This window comes from Dama dama, unplaced genomic scaffold (genome assembly GCF_033118175.1).
Source record: "Dama dama isolate Ldn47 unplaced genomic scaffold, ASM3311817v1 ptg000088l, whole genome shotgun sequence".
Taxonomy (NCBI): Eukaryota; Metazoa; Chordata; class Mammalia; order Artiodactyla; family Cervidae; genus Dama; species Dama dama.
Genome location: NW_026870905.1, coordinates 2,787,584 through 2,795,489, shown reverse-complemented (window position 1 = coordinate 2,795,489; position 7,906 = coordinate 2,787,584).

Below are 7,906 nucleotides of genomic sequence, written 5' to 3'. Positions count from 1 at the left end.
ACAGCTTGAAACGGTGTTCAAAAACATGAAGAGCCTGAAAAGGTGTGAAAAATGTGAAGAGCTTCAAAAAGTGTGAAATACATCAGGAGCATGAAACGGTCTGAAAGTAGGAGGAGCATGATGCAGTGTTCAAAAACATTAGGAGCCTTAAATGGTGTGAAAAATACGAAGAGCTTCAAAAGGTGTCAAAAATTTGTGGAGCATTAAACGATCTGAAAAATACGAGGAGCATGAAGCTGTGTTCAAAAACATGAAGAGCATGAAAAGGTGTGAAAAATATGAAGAGCTTCAAAAGGTGACAAAAATATGAGGAGCATGAAACTGTCTGAAAATAGGAGGAGCATGAAACCGTGTTCAAAAACATGAAGAGTATGAAAAGTTGTGAAAAATAAGAAGTCTTCAAAAGGTGTGAAAAATATGAAGAGCTTCAAAAGATGTCATAAATGAGATGAGCATGAAACGGTCTGAAAAATAGGAGGAGCATGAAGTGGTGTTCAAAAAAATGACGAGCCTGAAAAGGTGTGAAAAATAGGAAAAGCCTCAAAATGTGTCAAAAATATGAGGAGCATGAAACGGTCTGAAAAATTGCAGGAGCATGAAGCGGTGTTGAAAAACATGAAGAGTCAGAAAACGTGTGAAAATATGAAGAGCTTCAAAAATAGGAAAAATATTAAGAGCTTCAAAGTTGTGAAAAATATGAAGAGCTTCAAAAGGTGTCAAAAATGAGCTGAGCATGAAACGGTCTGAAAAATTGGAGGAGCATCAAGCGGTGTTGAAAATCATGAAGAGGCTGAAAAGGTGTGAAAAATATGAGGAGCATGAAACAGTGTTGAAAAACCTGAAGAGCCTGAAAAGGGGTGAAAAACATGAAGTGTTTCAGAAGGATTCAACAATATGAGGAGCATGAAACAGTCTGAAATTTAAGAAGAGCATGAAACGGTGTTGAAGAACATGAAGAGCCTGAAAATGTGTGAAAAATATGAAGAGCTTCAAAACCTGTCAAAAATATGAGGACCATGAAACAGTCTGAAAAATACGAGGATCATGAAGTGATGTTTAAAAACATGAAGAGCCTGAAAAGGTGTGAAAAATATGAAGAGCTTCAAAAGGTGTGAAAAATATGAGGAGCATGAATCGGTCTGAAAAATAGGAGGAGCATGAAGCAGTATTCAAAAACATGAAGAGCCTGAAAAGTTGTGAAAAATATGAGGAGCATGAAACGGTCTGAAAAATCGGTGGAGTATGAAGCGGTGTTCAAAAACATGAAGCGCCTGAAGAGGTGTGAAAAATATGAAGAGCTTCAAAAGGTGTGAAAAATATGAAGAGCTTCAAACATTGTGAAAAATATGAGGAGCATGATACTGTTCTGAAAAATAGGAGCAGCATAAAGCGGTGTTAAAAACATGAAGAGCGTGAAAATGTGTGAAATATATGAAGAGCTTTAAAAAGTGTCAAAAATATGAGGAGCATGAAACGAACTGAAATATACGAGGAGCATGAAACGGTATGGAAAAACATGAAGAAAGGGAAAGGAGTGAAAAATATGATGAGATTCAAAAGGTGTGAAGAATATGAGGAACATGAAGCGGTGTTCAAAATCATGAAGAGCTTGAAAAGGTGTGAAATATATGAAGAGGTTCAAAGGTGTGAAAAATAGGAGGAGCATGAAATGGTGTTGAAAAACATGAAGAGCCTGAAAATTTGTGAAATATATGAAGAGCTTCAAAAGGTGTCAAAAATATGAGGAGCATGAAATGATCTGAAAATCAAGAGGAGCATGAAGCGGTGTTCAAAAACCTGAAAAGCCTGAAAAGGTGTGAAATATATGACGAGCTTCAAAAGGTGTCAATACTATGAGGAGCATGCAACGGTCTGTAAACAGGAGGAGCATGAAGCGGTGTTGAAAAACATGAAGAGCCTAAAAGGTGTGAACAATATGAAGAGCTTCAAAAGGTGTGAAGAATATGAAGAGCTTCAAAAGGTGTCAAATATATGAGGAGCATGAAACTGTCTGAAAAATAGGAGGAGCATGAAAGGTGTTGAAAAACATGAAGAGCCTGAAAAGATATGGAAAATATGAAGAGCTTCAAAAGGTGTCAAAAATATGAGGAGCATGAAACGGTCTGAAAAATAGGAGGAGCATGAAACGGTGTTGAAAAACATGAAGAGCCTGTAAAGGTGTGAAAAATATGAAGAGCTTCAAAAGGTGTGAAAATTATGAGGAGCATGAAACGGTCTGAAAAATTGGAGGATAATGAAGCGGTGTCAAAAACAGGAAGAGCCTGAAAAGGTGTGAAAAATATGAGGAGCATGAAATGGTCTGAAAAATAGGAGGAGCATGAAACGGTGTTGAAAAACATGAAGAACAGGAAAAGGAGTGAAAAATATGATGGGCTTCAAAAGGTGTGAAAAATATGAGGAACATGAAGCTGTGTTCAAAAACATGAAGAGCCTGAAAAGGAGTGACAATTATGAAGAATTTCAAAAGGTGTGAAAAATATGAGGAGCATGAAACGGTCTGAAAAATAGGAGGAGCATGAAGCGGTGTTGAAAAGCCTGAAGAGCCTGAAAAGGTGTGAAAAATATGTAGTGCTTCAAAAGGTGTCAAATTTACAAGTAGCATGAAACGGTGTTTAAAACTTGAAGAGCCTGAAAAGGTGTGAAGAATATGAAGAGCTTAAAAGGGGTGAAAAATATGAGGAGCATGAAACGGTCTGAAAAATAGGAGGAGCATGAAACGGTGTTGAAAACATGAAGAGCCTGCAAAGGTGTGAAAAATATGAAGAGTTTCAAAAGGTATTAAAAATATGAAGAGCATGAAACGGTCTGAAAAACAGGAGGAGCATGAAACGGTGTTGAAAACATGAAGAGCCTGCAAAGGTGTGAAAAATATGAAGAGCTTCAAACGGTGTCAAAATTATGAGGAGCATGATACGGTCTGAAAAATAGGAGGAGCATGAAACGGTGTTGAAAACATGAAGAGCCTGAAAAGCTGTGAACAATATGAAGAGTTTGAAAAGGTATCAAAAATATGAAGATCATGAAACGGTATGAAAAATAGGAGGAGCATGATGCGGTGCTGAAAAACATGAAGAACCTGAAAAGGTGTGAAAAACGTGAAGAGCTTCAAAAGGTGTTAAAAATATGAGGAGCATGATACGGTCTGAAAAATAGGAGGAGCATGAAACGGTGTTGAAAACATGAAGAGCCTGAAAAGCTGTGAACAATATGAAGAGTTTGAAAAGGTATCAAAAATATGAAGATCATGAAACGGTATGAAAAATAGGAGGAGCATGAAGTGGTGTTGAAAAACATGAAGAGCCTGAAAAGGTGTGAAAAATATGAAGAGCTTCAAAAGGTGTCAAAAATATGAGGAGCTCGAAACGGTGAAATTTTGGAGGAGCATGAAGTGGTTTTGGAAAACATGAAGCGCCTGCAAAGGTGTGAAAAATATGAAGAGCTTCAAAAGGTGTGAAAAAAATGAAGATCATGATACATTCTGAAATATAGGAGGAGCCTGAAACGGTGTTCAAAAACATGAAGACCCTGAAAAGGTGAGAAAAATATGAAGAGCTTCAAAAGGTGTGAAAATTATGAAGAGCTTCAAAAATTGTCAAAAATAAAAGGAGGATGAAACGGTCTGAAAAATAGGAGGAGAATTAAACGGTGTTGAAAAACATGAAGAGCCTGAAATGGTGTGAAATATATGAAGAGTTTCAAAAGATGTCAAAATTAGGAGGAGCATGAAAGGGTGTGAAAATAGGAGGAGCATGAAGCGGTGTTGAAAAACATGAAGAGCCTGAAAAGGTGTGAAAAATACGAAGAGCTTCAAAAGGTGTCAAAAATATGAGGAGCTTGAAACGGTCTGAAATATATGAGGAGCATGAAACGGTGTTCAAAAACATGAAGAGAGTGAAAAGGTGTGAAAAATATGAAAAGCTTGAAAAGGTGTGAAAAATATGGGAGCAGGAAACGGTCTGAAAAATAGGAGGAGGATTAAGCGGTGTTCAAAAACATGAAGAGCCTGAAAAGGTGTGAAAAATATGAAGAGCTTCAAAAGGTGTGAAAAATATGAGGAGTATGAAACGGTCTGAAAAATAGGAGGAGCATGAAGCGGTGTTGAAAAACATGAAGAGACTGAAAAGGTTTGAAAAATATGAAGAGCTTCAAAATGTGTGAAAAATATGAAGAGCTTCAAAAGGTGTTAATAATATGAGGCGCATGAAACGGTCTGAAAAATAGGAGGAGCATGAAGCGGTGTTGAAAAACATGAAGAGCATGAAAACGTGTGAAAAATATGAAGAGCTTCAAAAGGTGTCAAATATATGAGGAGCATGGAACGGTCTGAAAAATAGGAGGAGCATGAAGCGGTGTTCAAAAACATGAAGACCCTGAAAAGGTCTGAAAATTATGAAGAGATTCAAAAGGTATCAAAAATATGAAGAACATGAAACGGTCTGAAAAATAGGAGGAGCATGAAGCTGTGTTGAAAAACATGAAGAGCCTGAAAAGCTGTGAAAAATATGAAGAGCTTCAAAAGGTGTCAAAAATATGAGGAGCATGAAACGGTCTGAAATACAGGAGGTGCATGAAGCGGATTTGAAAAACATGAAGAGTCTGAAAAGGTGTGAAAAATATGAGGAGCTTCAAAAGGTGTCAAAAATATGAGGAGCTCGAAACGGTGAAATTTTGGAGGAGCATGAAGTGGTTTTGGAAAACATGAAGAGCCTGCAAAGGTGTGAAAAATATGAAGAGCTTCAAAAGGTGTCAGAAATATGAGGAGCATGAAACGCTATGAAAAATAGGACAAGCATGAAATGGTGTGGAAAAACATGAAGAGCCTGAAAATTTGTGAAATATATGAAGAGCTTCAAAAGGTGTCAAAAATATGAGGAGCATGAAATGAGCTGAAAATCAAGAGGAGCATGAAGCGGTGTTCAAAAACGTGAAAAGCCTGAAAAGGTGTGAAATATATGAAGAGCTTCAAAAGGGGTTAAAAATATGAGGAGCATGAAATGGTCTGAAATATACGAGGAGCATTAAATGGTGTTGACAAACATGAAGAGCCTGAAAAGGTGTGAAAAATATGAAGAGCTTTAAAGGGTGTGAAAAATATGAAGAGCTTCAAAAGTTGTCAAATATATGAGGAGCTTGAAACAATGAAATATAGGAGGAGCAGGAATCGGTGTTGAGAAACATGAAGAGCATGAAAACGTGTGAAAGATATGAAGAGCTTCAAAAGGTGTCAAAAATATGAGGAGCTTGATACGGTGAAATATAGGAGGAGCGTGAAGTGGTGTTGAAAAGCATGTAGAGCCTGCAAAGCTGTGAAAAATATGAGGAGCATGAAACAGTGTTGAAAAACATGAGGAGCATAAAATGGTCTGAAAAATAGGAGGAGAAAGAAACAGTGTTGAAAACATGAAAAGCCTGAAAAGGAGTGAAAAATATGAAGAGCTTTAAAAGGTGTGAAAAATATGAGGAGCATGATACGGTCTGAAATATAGGAGGAGCCTGAAACGGTGTTCAAAAACATGAAGACCCTGAAATGGTGTGAAAAATATAAACAGCTTCAAAAGGTGTGAAAAATATGAAGAGCTTCAAAATGTGTCAAAAATAAAAGGAGCATGAAACGGTCTGAAAAATAGGAGGAGAATTAAACTGTGTTGAAAAACATGAAGAGCCTGAAAAGGTGTGAAAAATATAAACAGCTTCAAAAGGTGTCAAAAATATGAGGAGCATGAATAAGTCTGAAAAATAGGAGGAGCATGAAACGGTGTTGAAAACATGAAGAGCCTGAAAAGCTGTGAACAATATGAAGAGTTTGAAAAGGTATCAAAAATATGAAGATCATGAAACGGTATGAAAAATAGGAGGAGCATGAAGCGGTGCTGAAAAACATGAAAACCTGAAAAGGTGTGAAAAACATGAAGAGCTTCAAAAGGTGTTAAAAATATGAGGAGCATGAAACAGTCTGAAAAATAGGAGGAGCATGAAGTGGTGTTGAAAAACATGAAGAGCCTGAAAAAGTGTGAAAAATATGAGGAGCATGAATCAATCTGAAAAATAGGAGGAGCAAGAAGCAGTGTTCAAAAACATGATGAGCCTGAAAAGGTGTGAAAAATATGAATAGCTTCAAAAGGTGTGACAAATATGAAGAGCTTCAAAAGGTGTGACAAATATGAAGAGCTTCAAAAGGTGTCAAAAATAAAAGGAGCATGAAACGGTCTGAAAAATAGGAGGAGAATTAAACGGTATTGAAAAACATGAAGAGCCTGAAATGCTGTGAAATATATGAAGAGCTTCAAAAGGTGTCAAAAATATGAGGAGCATGAAGCAGTCTGAAAAATAGGAGGAGCATGAAACGGTCTAAAAATTAGGAGGAGCATGAAGCCATGTTCAAAAACATGAAGAGCCTGAAAAGGTGTGAAAAATATGAAGAGCTTCAAAAGGTATAAAAAATATGAGGAGCTTGATTAGGAGTTCAAAAACATGAAGAGCCTGAAAAGGTGTGAACAATATGAAGAGCTTCAAAAGGTGTGAAAAATATGAAGAGCTTCAAAAGGTTTCAAATATTGAGGAGCGTGAAACTGTCTGAAAAATAGGAGAACCATGAAAGGTGGTGAAAAACATGAAGAGACTGAAAAGGTGTGAAAAATATGAAGAGCTTCAAAAGGTGTCAAAAATATGAGGAGCATGAAACGGTCTGAAAAAGAGGAGGAGCATGAGGTGGTGTTGAAAAACATGAAGAGCCTGAAAAGTTGTGAAAAATATGAAGAGCTTCACAAGGTGTGAAAAATAGGAGGAGCATGAAGCGGTGTTGAAAAACATGCAGAGCCTGAAAAGGTGTGAAAAATATGAAGAGCTTCAAAAGGTGTCAAAATATGAGGAGCATGAAACGGTCTGAAAAATAGGAGCATGAAGCGGTGTTGAAAAACATGAAGAGCCTGAAATCGTGTGAAAAACATGAAGAGCTTCAAAAGGTGTCAAAAATATGAGGAGCATGAAACGGGCTGAATAATATGAGGAGCAAGAAACGGTGTTCAGAAACATGAAGAGTCTGAAAATGTGTGAAAAATATGAAGAGCTTAAAAAGGTGTCAAAAATATGAGGAGCATGAAACGGTCTGAAAAATAGTAGGAACATGAATCGGTATTCAAAAACATGAAGAGCCTGAAAAGGTGTGAAAAATATTAAGAGCTTCAAAACCTATCAAAAATATGAGGAACATGAAACGGTCTGAAAAATAGGAGGAGCATGAAGCGGTGTTGAAAAACATGAAGAGCATGAAAAGGTGTGAAAAATATGAAGAGCTTCAAAATGTGTCAAAAATATAAGGAGCATGAAACGTTCTGAAAAATATGAGGAGCAGGAAAGGGTTTTCAAAAACATGAAGAGCCTGAAATGGTGTGAAAAATATGAAGAGCTTCAAAAGGTGTCAAAAATATGAGGAGCATGAAAAGGTCTGAAGAATAGGAGGAGCATGAAGCGGTGCTGAAAAACATGAAGAACCTGGACAGGTTTGAAATATATGAAGAGTTTAAAAGGTGTGAAAAATATGAGGAGCATGAAACAGTCTGAAAAATAGGAGGAGCATGGAGCGGTGTTGAAAAACATGAGGAGCATGCAAAGGAGTGAAAAATATGACGAGCTTCAAAACGTGTCAAAAATATGAGGAGCATGAAAAGGCCTAAGAAATAGGAGGAGCATGAAGCAGTGTTGAAAAACATGAACAGCATGAAAAGGTGTGAAAAATATGAAGAGCTTCAAAAGGTGTCAAATATATGAGGAGCATGAATCGGTCTTCAAATTAGGAGGAGCATGAAACGGTGTTTAAAAACATGAAGAGCCTGGAAAGGTGTGAAAAATATGAAGAGCTTCAAAAGGTGTCAAAAATATGAGGAGC